At 44.7% G+C, this 14,765-nt stretch overlaps 1 long non-coding RNA gene across 1 annotated transcript; it reads right to left on the reverse strand.

Moving 5' to 3' along the window:
• Positions 1 to 6,942: 6,942 nt before the first annotated feature.
• Positions 6,943 to 11,195, reverse strand: LOC129654052 (uncharacterized). The gene is made up of 3 exons (XR_008715360.1): positions 11,043 to 11,195; positions 10,196 to 10,398; positions 6,943 to 7,253 (listed from the first exon to the last, which is right to left on the reverse strand). It is a non-coding gene; the product is annotated as an uncharacterized LOC129654052 (long non-coding RNA).
• Positions 11,196 to 14,765: the final 3,570 nt, after the last annotated feature.

The raw sequence follows: 14,765 nt of genomic DNA on the forward strand, positions 1-14,765 counted from the left end.
TGCGAAAATCCCGGAGAAGGGAATGGAAACGCACTCTAGTGTTCTTGACTAGAGAATTCCATGAACAGAGGAGCCTGGGAGGCTGCAGTCCATGGACTCACAAAGAGCTGGACATGACTGAGCAACTAACATATATATATATATATATATACATACATACACACACACATATATTTCAGTGATTCCCATTGCTGTTTATTTTGTAGACAAAGCATGATTGACAAAATAAAATATGTCACATGCTGTTTTACTTCATTATCTGTATCTTTGGGAATTGGAGTCATTGGAACTGAATGTTGCTACCCAGGCCTCTCTATCCATCCCTTAAGAGCTATTGCATTAGTCAAACTGCCTGGGGTTGAAGAGAAGTCTTCCAAAGAACTGATCTCATGAATTCAAACTGGATCTCATGAATTCAAACTGGCAGGCACGTGAAGTGTTCCCTGGTGCTGCTGCTGCTGCTGCTTGAGACCCCATAGACGGCAGCCCACCAGGCTCCCCCATCCCTAGGATTCTCCAGGCAAGAACACTGGAGTGGGCTGCCATTTCCTTCTCCAATGCATGAAAGTGAAATGTGAAAGTGAAGTCGCTCAGTCGTGTCTGACTCGTAGCGACCCCATAGACTGCAGCCTACCAGGCTCCTTGGTCCATGGCATTTTCCAGGCAAGAGTACTGGAGTAGGGTGCCATCGCCTTCTCCGTCCCTGGTGCTAAACACCCCATTCTGGTTGTGCCCATCTGGGGGGCATGGCCCAACACTTTCACTGGCTGCTCTTCCCTGTCATCTACCCTGCCCCAGCCAGGTTAAGGAGAGCATGTTTGATGAAGAAACCAACTCCCTCAATCAAGATTATTCAACTTCCTATAACCCTTATCCGCTTTCTCCAGGTGGAGATCTGAAGGGTCTGAGGAGGGAGGCTTCCTGATGATGTTTATGCAGCCAGGCAGAAAGCCAGAGTCTGGACAGAGGGAGAAAGATACTCAAAAAGGCTTGCTTCCCACGGCCCCATCCAAACCACACCACTTCTCTCTTTTTTTAAGATAACAATGTAAGGAGGTTGGTCAACATGAGTTTAATTATTATCCAGAAAACCATCAAAGGCTGGATGAACTCAATTAAAGAGGCTACTGGATTCCGGAAATAAGGATTTTTATTTTCTCTGAACTGGAAGAGTTGAGTCAAACTCAAGCTTTACTGAATTCAGACCCACATTTTGTTTTCCAGCCAAAGGTCATCTTGAAGCAGAGTGGGAAGCAAAGCTTCCCTGTAAGAAGGTTAGGATCTGAATTTGGTTCCCCTATTTACATTCAGACAATGGGAGGGCAGTTGATTGCTGTCACTCTGTGCAAAATAGTTTCACTTAATAAAATTAGTTCTCAGTATATTAAGTTGGCTCTCTCTCCCTGCCATAACATTTATGTGGTACCCAACCCCACCCCCTACATAAATCCCTTCTCTTATTAGGATTCAGGGGCTTACTGACTAGCCTTCCTATGAATTGAGATCTAAAAAGGGCAATTTCTTCTTTGGTGTGAGCTTTTTTTAAAATGCCTGTGCAAGGAATAAGAATTTGCTGGCCATCTTCCTGGGAGGAGGTATCTGTATCAGCTATAAGAGCTGGCACCTCAGTCACCAAGAGTTAGAGAGAGTTGACCAACCACCCCAGGCCCTTGGCTTGTGAGGCGCTCCTTCCAAGGTTAATAGGAAAAAAGATGAGGGCCAGGAGTGGGGACTGAGCCTAAGGTTTCAATCCAGCTCCTCACTCCTAGGGCAGTCTCATCAGCCGATGAAGGGTTCACCGTGCTGGACCTGCTCACCCGCCGTGATGGGACAGGTGAGAGGTGGACATGGTCAGTCATTCTCCAAAGCCAGGAGTGACCCTTGGAAGCCTGCATCTTTCTAAAGTGATGTAGGAAAATTAAAGGGAACCAGCAGATCCAGGGACTTGGCAAGGTTGAGGCTATAGCACAAGGTCACAGAGACTCTGAATGACCAAGCGGTGTCTCCAACACAGGTTTTATCTGACTCCAGCGTTCAGGACCATCTACTTGAGATGTAAGCCTCTCATGTGGGATAAGGTCAGTTAAGGCTGAAAAAGGGAGAGGAATGGAATCCCAGTGTTGCATAGATATGGGAAGAGGTATCTGTATCAGCTGTAAGATCTGGCCATATATATCCTGAATATATATTGTCAACTGTAAATAGATGGGAGCTCACTTCAGACATAATTATAACCTGGCCAGAAAGTCATAATAAAACCCTTAGTGCACTTGCTGTAGGAGCCATTAAGTATTCCTAACCCTGTGATGCAGAAGGAAAAGAAAGAAAAGCCTGAGAATTTAGCTCATTTACTCAAATCATTGACACATCAAAGGAAAAGCTCTTCTAAGTCCATTTAGGTGGTTTAGGACTGGGAAACATGCCCAGAATCCCTAAATAGAAATAAGTATTGGTCATCAGAGCAGTGTGGTCTGGCCTAAAGGTCACCCCGGGCTCCAGGAGTTACTTGTTCAACTCTGGTCTCTAAACATCCAAAATGACTTATTCACTTCAGAGGGTGAAAAACACTCAACTCCCCCGGATTGTCAGATGGAGTTTGCCAGTATAAAATGTGTTAGTCACTGGGAAGCTAGCCAAAGTAAACTCCTAATCCTGACCCACCCATACCTCTGAACTGGCTGGGAGGGGAGAGAGGGAAATCCCAAAACAAATGTAAAAACAAGCAGCCTGTCCGTTTGTGCCCTGGCCCTCTCTTCCCCAGGGCAGGTTCCCGCCAGGTGAGACGGGATCTGCGGAAAGCGGTGGGTGATGAGCAGGTCATGGACGGGCTGTCAATGGCAACTCCACTTGGTTCCAGTCCTGATGGCTTACATAACAGCTTGGCAGGGGGATGTGGCCCGGCAGAAGCACGCGGGTTTCCAGCAGCGTATAATCATCTCTGATTTCTCTGTTTGTTCAGCAGTTTTTAATGTAGTGGGGGAGGCAGCAGCGCAGAAGGAGGAGCAGAATTCTGACACACTGCAATCTTCTGTTTCCTTCTGCAAAACAAACAGCCCCAAACAGATCCCAGTGGCCAGCAAATTAGCAAGGGCTACACAGGTCCTCTCTGGGGGAGGAGCTGCACTGCAGCCGGTGGCCCCTGGGTAAGAAGGCCGGAGACTGACCTGAAGTCAGGCGCTCACCACATACACGTGAGCATGGGGTCCCTGGGAGCGCCTGACTCTGTTCGCCCTCTTGGCTCGGAAGGCTATGGTCTTCCACTCTGATCATGCAGGTCTCTGTCCCGTGATATGTTCCTCCAGAAAGGCAGGTATCCAAGCCTCAGATATTGGTAACCAATGTCTGTCTCTCTATGCCATCACCTCCATGTAGGTACAAGGCTGATTATGCTGGAACCCTGAGCATGTGGGAGCAACCGATTTGCACAGTAATGTTTCACTGGATAAAAAAACACAAATTTCCAGCTTCTTTTGATTCTAATTTACCTGGAGTTGAGTAGCAACTATCCCCTTGTGAATAAGCACACACTCTACTGGCCATCATCCCCATGAGGCCCTGTTGTCCTTCACCTGGAGGTCTCTTCATTTATGTATTTTACTTCTCTGGACTCATGCAGACATTTTCAGGATGAGTTTCCTGCTCTCTCTTAATTGTAATCCTTTGATATCATACTTGTCTGCTCACTTCTCTGATTCACCCAACAGGATTTATTGGACAACTATCTCTGGAGTCCTCACCTTGGGCAAAATAGCAAGTGCTGGTCACTTTGTCAGGAATACAGTACTCATCATGGACTTCTAGTACCTGATACTTCGCACTTGCTCTCTACATGTGTCTAGATTAAATGGATAAATGACTACTTCTTCCCTGTGAGACCTGTTGATCTTGGCATTAGAGTTTTGTTACCAAATATTCCCAGGCTCTCAACCTTACAAGCAGACTTCCTGATAGGGTGCACCTGGTTATGCAAGTCATTTGCATGAACTTGTGTAATGCTTTGCTCAGATATTTCTAGTTCCCAGGTTGCATCTCTAGCCTCATTTTATGCCACTCCCTACCCTATCTGAACAGGCAGTACTGCTTAGATGATGTCCCTGAATCCACTTCACTCCTGGAACATCCATGCCCTTGCTCACACTGTCCCCTCAATCCAGAAGGCCCTCAATGTTATCCTTTACTTTGCCTCCTTACCAAACCTCCTGGCCAGCTCCCAGGCAGCTCATAAGACTGAGTTCACATGTCACCTCCCCCGGGAACCTCTCCTGATCTCTCCAGCCTGGGGTAGAGGTTTCTACTTCTTGTTCTCAATTTCTATGCAGATCCTTCAGTCTGTTCTCACCTCCATGCTAACAGCTCCTGTGATCAGAACTGTGTCTTTTCACTGCTGGATTCTCAGCGCCAAGCACATAACAGGAACTTCATTTAAATATCGAGAGAGCAGTTCAGCTGTGTTGGTAGGTGAGACCATAGCCTGGCCCAGAGCCGGTGTTACCACCACATCAGTGTACTCACGCCCTCAGCCCTGACACTGCCCGCAGAGGCCATCTTACCAGCCAAGGAACCAACTGGATGCTTGCTTTGTGGAGTCTAGCTGTTGACATATCATGTTCTTTCCCCATTGTAATTACTACCCAGCCTCTGTGTATTTTTTCAAGCTCCCAGTGTTTGAGTACATGAGATTCTTTTGCTCTTTGTATGAAAACAATGCCATCTGTTCACTGGATGGAAATTCCAGAATGCTTCAGAAAAGCAACCAGGTTTTTGCCACAGAACAGCCCCAAAATACCTCAGTGGGATTCTGTGTGGGAGGCCGATAAGGTTATGACAGAAACACCTGAGGATTCTTAGTTTTTGTGTGATTTTCCTTCCCTTCCTTCCAAGTCAGAATTCAGAACTTTTCTCTCAGGTCCATTTCAATGGGATTTATACCCCAAGGAAAATGAACATCCTCCTTAAACCTCAGTCTAGCAGCCCCCAAGGGTGTGGGTAGCCTCTAGGTATTCATGGCTCAAGCCCATTGATCAAACACCCACAAAGCACTTATGCCTACTGTATGTGCGTGCTGAGTTGCTCAGTCATGTCCATCTCTTTGCGACTCCGTGGACCGCAGGCCACCAGGCTCCTCTGTCCATGGGATTCTCCAGGCAAGAATACTGCAGTGGGTTGCCAATCCCTTCTCCAGGGATCGAACCCACGTATTCTGCATTGCAGGCAGATTCTTTACCATCTGAGCCACCAGGGATGTGCCAGCTGAGAAGTGCTTTGGAGTCATGGAGATCCCAAAGACATTGATAAGGATTACCTTGCAGGCCAGATGGAGAGGAGACACGCGGACAAATCACAACAGCAAGAGACAAATCGAAACAAGTAGTGGAATAAAAGTTAAATCAGTTTCTGTGGAAAAGTAGGAGATGCCATTAATCCTATAATGTCATCTCTGCTTAAGACCATTCAGTGGTTCCCCAGAGTTGCAGGTAAAGTCTAGATGCCTTCACAGGATGTCCAAGGTCTTCTGTGTCCAGGTCTTGGCAGTTCCGCAGCCCCCTTCGTCTCCTTGGTGTCTCGCCAACCCACATTCAAGCCCAGTGCTCCAGCTATGGGGACCCATCTACCCCCAAATGAAGCATGCTCCCCTTCATCTCTCTTTATATCTACAGTTTTCTTTGCTTAGAATGCTCTCTTCTTTTTAATACACACTATTGGATTCAGTCGAGGCTTCCAGTCCCAGAAAGACCTCTCAGACTGAGTTATGTGTTTGCTCTTCTTAGCCCCTTACCACCGTGTGTATGCCTCACTGTCCCCATCACAGCTGTCTGTCTTCTTGACTAGACTGTGAGCTTCCTGGGGCCAAGGAGTGATTTCCATCTCTGCAACCTCAGAAAACAATAAAATACAAGGAAACTAGTGTATATTATACAATAAATATCTATTAATTTTAATCTTGGGTTAACATTAAACTTGGACTTCCCTGGTGGCTCAGTGGTTAAGAATCCACCCACCAATGCAGGAGACACAGGAGACAAGGGTTCCCTGAATCGGGAAGATCCCCTGGAGTAGGAAATGGCAACCCACTTTAGAATTCTTGCCTGGGAAATCCCATGGACAGAGGAGCTTGGCAGGCTACAGTCCATGGGGTCGCGGAGTCAGACGTGACTTAGCGACTAAACGACAACAAAACATTCACCTTACTGAAGACATATGGCAATAATCAGAGAAGTCCTTATGTAGCAAAACCTTGAAAAAGGAATTTTTATGACAATTGATTGAGAAAGGGAAAGGATATTTCAAATTGGAAAGACAACTTAACTGGATATGTTTCAAAGGACTTAATAAATATTTACTACTATCTTGGCACAATCTTATTAAGTTACCCCTACCTTGTAGTTCTGCATTTTCATCCCTGAATACTTAACCCAAGAGAAATAACAATATACACCCACAAGAAGACATACAAGAATATTTATGGAAACTTTAGTCACAGCAGCCCCAAACTGGAAACAACCAAATATCCATCAACAAGAGAATGGATAAATATGTTGTGGAATATTTATGCATGGAATACTACACAGCCATAAAAAGGAACAAACTACTAATATATGCAAACATGGATAAATCTCTAAAGATGTTGAATTTAAAACTCTGACACATGTAAAAGAGCTCATACTAAGTGATTGAATTTATATGAAGGTCAAGAACAGATTTTTCACTGTAAGGAAACTTTAACGTAATTTTTTAAAAGTCATTTATTAAGCATCAAATATGTCCCGGGCACTACTTCAGGGTACCGTTCTGGTAGCATTCCAGGTGTATTAGGGGATATATTGGAGACAAAATAAACAGAAATTGCAGCCCTTGGGGTGCTTACATCCTTGTAGGTCAGCTTGACATATTCAATGTGAAAGGACAAGCTAATATTTATTCCCATTGACACTGTTGATCTCCTACAAGGACTTGTCAATGCCAGGACTAGTGAGTCCTCAAAACACTTAATCAAGTGATTGGGATTGCATTGGAATTTGGCTAATAGAGCGCTGAAACATTCCAATGATATTTGCCTTGCCTAGTGATAAGCAGAAGCTTGGCAGAGGGGATGGAGCACAGGCTTACTTTATCTCAGAACAAAGGCATCAGGAACTATGGGAAACAGTGCTTTGCAAAGGGCTCCCGTACTTGGAGCCAGCCCTGTGCTGGGAATGGAATGCAGGCTCCATATCCAAGAAGGTCACTGAGTGGAGGAGGGCTGCTGTCCAGACCTGCAGGTAGAAGAGAGAGATGCTGAGTCCATCACTTGGTACTTCTCACCAGCAGCCAAAATCAGGCATCTAAAACAGGGTCATTTAGCAAGGCATCTTAAGAAGGAAAGAGGTTGTAGTAGAAAAACAAAATTGCTCCAAAGCAGCCCAAGCTAGCTAATGTGGAAGTAGCCATTTTTCATAAATGTATACATTTAAATTGGGATGAGAAATTGATGAGCTAGGTTGGGGGTGGGGGGCGGTGTTTGTTTTCTCAAAGTCAGATGCTTAGAATAAGAAATTTGAGGACATTTTTTATAAACCTTGTGACCATCCATGGTTTACATTACTAGTACTAAATTATCATTGCCTTACACGCTAAAGAAAGCTTTGTGGTACTTGGGCTATGATGTGTGTCACTTGAGGAAGTTATTATGCTCATGATTTTGAAACTGATGAATGGCACAGAAACCAACAGCGTTAATCTGGTCTCAGGTAACAAAGGGAATGTATCTCTGCTGACGTATGTGCAGGACAGCCCACACCAGTCTTCCAGGGATTGTGCTGAAATCTTCTCTCTCATGTCTTCACCATCCCTCCTCTCTCTATTTATTAACAATGCGCTGGGACCAGCCATGATGAATGAGGGCAGGATGGAAGACGTGGGTCACAGAATCCAGGACAAACCATGTGCAACTCCTCACCTCTCTCTCATTTTTATTCTCTACTGAAGGTCAATATAGAAGGTCAATATAGAAGGTGAAAATAAATGCAAGAAGAGCCCCTTGGGGAGTTAAGGGGATATGATAGTGCTGATTGTGCGATTTCCCTGGTAGTCCAGTGGTTAAGACTTTGCCTTCCAATGCAGGTGGTGTAGGTTTGATCTGTGGTCGAAGAGCTAAGATTCCACAAGCCTTGAGAACAAAAAACCAAAAACATGAAACATAAGCAATATTGTAACAAATTCAATAGAGACTTTTGGTCCACATGGAAGAATAAAATATTTAAAATAAAATAACAGTAAAAAATGTAACCAAATATATCTTAAAATGTTAATAAACTTAATAACATTTTTTTAAAACATTTAAAACATGAAAAACATTAATGGGAATACTCTTGGTTTCAAGTATTTTTGTTCTATTTCATATCTATGTTTAGCTAAGTACATTGATTAAATGCACTTTGGTTTTTACACCTTTATAATATTTTCTGTATAAGATAACTCACAATATAAAGCAAGACTTTGCTAGACTTGGAATCTCAGGTTTGAAATCAGAAAATAAGGTCACTGTCAGGGAAAACAAAAGCAGGGAAGTCCTTTAAGCTACAGATGTGAACAAAGACACAAGGATTCCCAGTAAGCTTTTCTTTATAGAGAAGTGCTTTATGGAAGCAGTTTATGAAGCCTGGTGTGTTGCAGTCCATGGGGTCGCAAAGAGTCAGACATGACTGAATGACTGAACAACAACATGTTTTGTAATCTAGGATTCAAATTTAAGATTGCAAAAAAGCTTCCACCTGAGGCATCTCACATGGAAAAACCCTGTTTTCAATTCTTGGCTCCAGGTGAGCTAGTGCCTACGCATTGAGGATAATATAATCACATTTCCAACTTCCTACTCATACCTTAAAGGAATGGATGGAAAGTCCAAGAGTCTAAAAGAGGACAGGTTGATCTCTTTCTTTAAGATCCTTCCCTCAGGACCTCCCTGGTAGTCCAGTGGCTAAGACTTCAAGTTCCTAATGCAGGGGGCCTGGGTTCAATCCCTAGTCAGGGAACTAGGTCCCAAGTGCTATGACTAAGATCCATCACTGGCAAAAAATAAAAAATCGTTCCCTCAGTTCTTACCTCTTGGCAAGATCTTTTTATCCCACCCTTAGAGCTTACAGAAGAACCATAAGAAAGCATTGTAGGCTCATATGAGTTATTTTCTCTTCTAAAAAGGTGATGGAGATTCCTTCCAATCCTTCAGTCCTACAAATGACGGGGCGGGGGCAGGGGGGAAGCAGAGAGAATTATGCAAGTACACAGAGCCTTTATTTTGCCACTGACTAGTTGTGTCATTTTGAGGAAGTCATCTCTCACTTGTATAATGAGACAATCTCTTTCAAACCCATCTGTTCCCTAAGCAGAACTCTGGAAGGCTGACCTCACTCTACAGCATGTGATAGATATGGGCACTCCAGACACATAATCTGTGATGCCTAAGATGTCCTGATGCATGTCTGTAGCTTGTTGTCCTCCATGTTTGCAGTTTCATTGAAGGGCTTTCTCTATTTTCTTTCCTCCAATGGACACGAATTTTCTAGTCTTTGACAACAGGCATCCTCAAATAGCACAGTGAAGAAGGCAGGAAACAGGGCAATAAACCCAAGGCCAGAAAAGAAAAAGATCAGCAGTCATAGAAGGAAGAGCTAGTGCTTGACAAGAGGAATGTGAAACCCAGAAGCCAGCCAGAAAGCAGAACGTGAAGTTAAGTACAGGAAGTCAACTTCATAAACTGAAGGGCACAATAGATCTTTCTTGATGATGTTAATGTTAGGCTGCTCCCTGAAACAAGAGTCAGCTCAGGCCTCTTAAAGAGAGTCTGGCAATTGGTGGATCTTCAGGAAGTCCACGTCATGAGACTTGTCTTCAAACAGAGCGATTCACAGTCCCAAATCTGATGACTCTTCCCAATCCTCATTTCACAGGTTAGCTTGAGATGATCTTTCTAGTAAGTAGATTCCTGGAAAAAGTACTGAAAATACTGAAGTTGCTGAGAAGATCTGGGTTTGAGTCTTCATCCTGCAGATCACAAACAGATCATTTGCACACAGAGATTCAATTTCCTCACTGAGTTTGAGCAAGCTCCAGGAGATGGTGAAGGACAGGGAAGCCTGGCGTGCTGCAGTCCATGGGGTCACGAAGAGTCTGACAAGACTGAACGACTGAACAACAAAAATGGGTAGATAAACAGTACCTTGCATGCCTCCCTGAGTGTCTATGAAGATGGGCTGAGAATCCAGTAACCAAAGTTCTGGGTTGGGCCACTGGAATCAAGACTGGCTTTTCTCCCATCCGCAGTGCTGTGCTCAAGGCGGCATTCTTAGCGGTTAAGTAAGCAGCAGCAGTGATCACAACAAAGGCGGTGCTGCTCTCTACATCTGTCAGCAAGCGATCAGGCTGCAAAACATAGATCTTATGTTAGTACCTGTTTCCTTAAGTTTCAAGGAACGGGATCCACTGTTTCCTTTCCCCACATGAACCCTGACCCCCACTAGGCCTGAGCCTCAGATCCAGAACACCCACTGCAGGCCTCAGAGGAACCTTAGACAGCCACTGCCAATGTCATGACCGCTGTCCTTTTTCTGCTCCATATCGTCAGCACAGCAACCAAAGAGCCTTGTGCTTGACGAGGAGTTTTCCCAGCACCCAACGCTGGGGTGTACGTGCACCACGAAGGGCTGTTTGGGGTCTTGAGTGCTTATTAGTTTAATAATTGGAACATTCATGGTGTTTCCTGCCAAGTGCCCAAAGTGTGACGTTAAAGTCTTTCCATTTGGCCACTGGTGGCTCAGGAGGGGAGTCCCGCTGGCGCACGGGGCGGCCGCGAAGGAGCTGGAGGGTCACGGAGACCCCTGCTCCTGCTCCATCACTGCCCTGTCCGCCATCAGCGGACTTGCATTTCCATGTGAATGAGCCCAGGGGAAAAGAGTGCTTCTGAGTTTTATGGGTCTCTCATTCTCTTCTTTTCTTTAAAAATTGGGCCAGAAATTCTAGTCCTTTCAGCCTTCTTCCTCTCCCTGGATCCCGCTGGTGCATATTACCGCTAATGGGGCTTCAGGCGTTGCCAACTCTGAAATGAAGAGCAGATCCCCCGCGCCGCGTCTGTGGCTTTAATGAGGAGCCCTGAATGCGGACGAGAATCAAACGTGCATTGAAAATTCCCCGTTCTCAGCCCGTGCTCCCTCCCCCAGCCTCACCCCCTCCAGATCCCAGAGCCCAGTGCCAGCAGAAGGTGACCTGCCAAACTGATACCCCGGGTAACTTGGGGAAGGGCACGCCTGGGGGACCCAGAAGCCCTCTCTGAACTTGTTTTCTCTCTGCTCAGCCGCAGCCAAAGCAGGGGCTGGAGCGTGGGAGCAAGTGGAAAGGGGAACAGGGCCCACGTGACTGGGCAGAAAGAAAAGTCTGGGGGACCGGGAGCAGGAAGTCAGGCACCAGATGCAGAGTGGGGCCCTGAAAACCCATCGTTAGGAACTTCACTCTACCCCCAAGGGCAGGGATTGGGAACGTTTATGAGCTTTTTTTAATAGAGAAAAGAGCAGAGGAGATGATGAGCGCAGAAAAAACATGGGCCCCCCAAGTCAGCCTCCCTGGTCCCCAACCTGGCGCTGGGGTGGGGGCCCTGCAGGAACTTGCTGGAGTTTTCTGTTAGCCTTCTCTCCCTCATGTGCAAACCCATGCTTTACCTTCTGCCCAAGCAGATAAGGACTCTGGGAGACTGCCTGTGGAAGGGCTTTGTCAACTAGGGCTCATCAAATGTGAGGTGTTGCAGATAATGAAAGGTCTTTTAGGCAAAAGAATTCGTTAGAAATCTGGAGACAGTAAAGCTCCTGAATAGCTACGGAATGGGCTAGTAGGTGATGAAAGTGAGGAACACCCCCTAAACTTAGAGGGGTCGGCTAACAAAATCAACCCTCTGTATTTAAAAGGCAGGTTGTCTGGGATGAATTGAATGGAGCAACTTGACATCAATATTGTTACAGAGCATGTTGACAAAGGCTCAGCCACAGCATGAAGACCGGGAAAGAGCGGCGCATGGCAGCACTTACCCACTCTGTCCTGGAGAAATGGTAATGAGACATCCCTACGAGAGGTGGGCCATTGTGGCTTCGTTCCTTTTAGACCCCGCAGCCAGTGCCCGACCTTGCATTCATGTTCACCAAACCCCCTTCTGATCATGTCCTGACTTGCGTGGAGATTTCCCACCAGGAACAAATGCACAGATCATAGAACTTTACAACTTTCTGTAAGGCCAATACATTTTTTCCCTATAATTGCTTATCTGTCAGTCTCCTATGACCAATTCATATAAACCATTTCCCTCTGGGTCCAATTTGGGGCCCTGACACAATTGAGTTTTTAGACCTAGAAGGCTAAGGGAAAACTAGATCTCAGATCCCCAAGGGTCTGTCAATGTGGACACTTTCTGGGCACCTAGCTGGTATCTCCAGAACTATATCACGCCTCTCTAAACGAAAACAGCTTTGAAAGCCTTCAAAGCCAACTGGACCAAGGTTATGTCTGGAGGAATGAAAAGGGAGAGAGAAATTTCAGGAAGGCCTTGTTGATAACAAACATTGGAGTGGAAGTGAAGAAGCGAAAAAAATCAGACATCAGTGAAATCACCAAGTTTCAGGAGCAGCAAACTGGGATGTGGGTAAAGAACTGGCACATTATTGAGAATAATGTGAAGGTGTGATGATGGTGTAATGGTGAATATCATGCCTATGTTCCTTTTCCTCCCTCCTATACTCATTGTCACTAATCAGTGTTGGCTTTCTTTCCTTTTGAAGAAAGATCAAAACCTAGAGTCCTTCTCAACCCTGACACTAATCAGTGTTGGCTTTCTTTCCTTTTGAAGAAAGATCAAAACCTAGAGTCCTTCTCAACCCTGACCATTCCAGGAACCACTCCAATAGGGAGTACATGAGATGAAATCACGATATGTCATCTCAGAGCTAATGAATAAAGTAGGTACTCACCAGATAGTCACTGGCTAATCACTGATAATAACCTGGGGCAAAATAGTTTAGACAAACTCTGGACTCCAGGGGAAAAACAGCAGCCAACCTTCTCTGATATCTCATTTCCAATAAAAGACACAATAAAATATGGAAAAGTCTCACATTCTCCAATGTGCTATGTCTGACTGTATTTCCTGTCTCATCAGTGAAAAAGGAGAGAAATTTTTGATGTAAACAGAAGTTAGTGATTATTTGAAGTTGTCTTTCTAAGTTTAGAAATTCAGAAAGCTACTATATGACTCTCTGATAAAGAGAGAATTTCCCCTTTTGCCTCCAAACACACATCTGTATCATTGTCTATCTCATCTAAACAGATGGGGAGCTTTGAGGGTCTGTTATGGACCCCTGCTGAGGAAAGTGACCCCAGGCTTTTCTTTCTGCCTGAATGGCTATGGTATGTCATTTGTGATACGAGATAGCCACCCTATTCTGTCTGATTACAGCAGGAATGGAGCCCCAGTCAAGGGCCATCCAGTGTGGGACGACTCTGATGCAAAACAACTCCACATATGGATAGTGATGATGGTTGACATGATGCTCTTGGGGAGCATAAGAAATGCTCACAGAGAAGACAGGTCATAAGAGCCACTACAATATCCTGAATCATGCCAAACTGATTTATTGCTTCCCTAGATTCAATCTAGACCTACTGTGCATCCCACTGTGAAAGTCTTGGACCAGTATGTGGGAGCCACAATGATTATGGAACTGCTGAGCACTTGGCCCACTTCCTTACTTCTCTGTAAATGCCAACCTCAAACCTTCATCACTTACAATTTAGGTATGACTCTTTCATGTAATCTGAAAGAGTCTGAATAACATACCATCTGTTGTGAAATTCAGAGCATTGAAAGATTTCAAAGGTTTTTTGAGATGTTTTTTGAAAACCGTAAACTATTCTGAATAATTCCACCCTGCATCTAATGTTTTAACCCTTATCTGAAGCAATTAAATATTTGGAAAATTAAGTAAATCGTGAGAAACCTATAAATATTGCTATATAGACATTTACATGACACAATATTTCATCAGCATAGCTAGTTGATGTTTTAACACTTTGAGGCATGAACAAGGACTATTTAGGCCAATATGAGCAGATGGCATCTGGTCAATATTTTCCTTTCAAATGTCTACCACACTTGTAGCTTCCTTTCCATTTGAACTGGTACACCCTGGTTCTTGACATTTCTCACTCATATCTTGCAATATAGTTGTAATGGCTAGTTTTCCTAATTCTAGTCTAAGTGTCCTCCAGCTTGTCTTGCAATGCCAGACAAGCCAATCATCTCTTAGAACTTCATTCACGTCACTTCTTTGCTCAAACCCTCTATGGCTCCCCATTTCCCATGGTGGCACACTTACAATCCTCTTGTTGGGTTACTAGGAACTATATTATCCAGCCTCCTTTCCTGCCACCCCATATCCTCTTCCACCCCAGCCCAGCTGACTCTTCATGAAGATGTTCTGCTTCTTCCTTTGTCTCTGCGCCGACTCTTGGCATTTCCTTCCCCTGGCATAGAGGCCCCCATTCATAAATCTGTCCCATTCCATCCCAAGACTAACACATGTCCCATCTTCCACACCAAGTCTTCCCTCACTGACTCCTCTTCCAGGAACTTCACAGAGTGTATACTTAAAAAAAAAAAAAGTCATTAAGTTTTTGTTTATTTATTTATTACTTATTTGGCTGCACTGGGTCTTAGTTGCATCATGTGAAATCTCTCATTCCAGTGGACAGAC

The sequence above is a fragment of the Bubalus kerabau genome, chromosome 5 (genome assembly GCF_029407905.1).
Source record: "Bubalus kerabau isolate K-KA32 ecotype Philippines breed swamp buffalo chromosome 5, PCC_UOA_SB_1v2, whole genome shotgun sequence".
Taxonomy (NCBI): domain Eukaryota; kingdom Metazoa; phylum Chordata; class Mammalia; order Artiodactyla; family Bovidae; genus Bubalus; species Bubalus kerabau.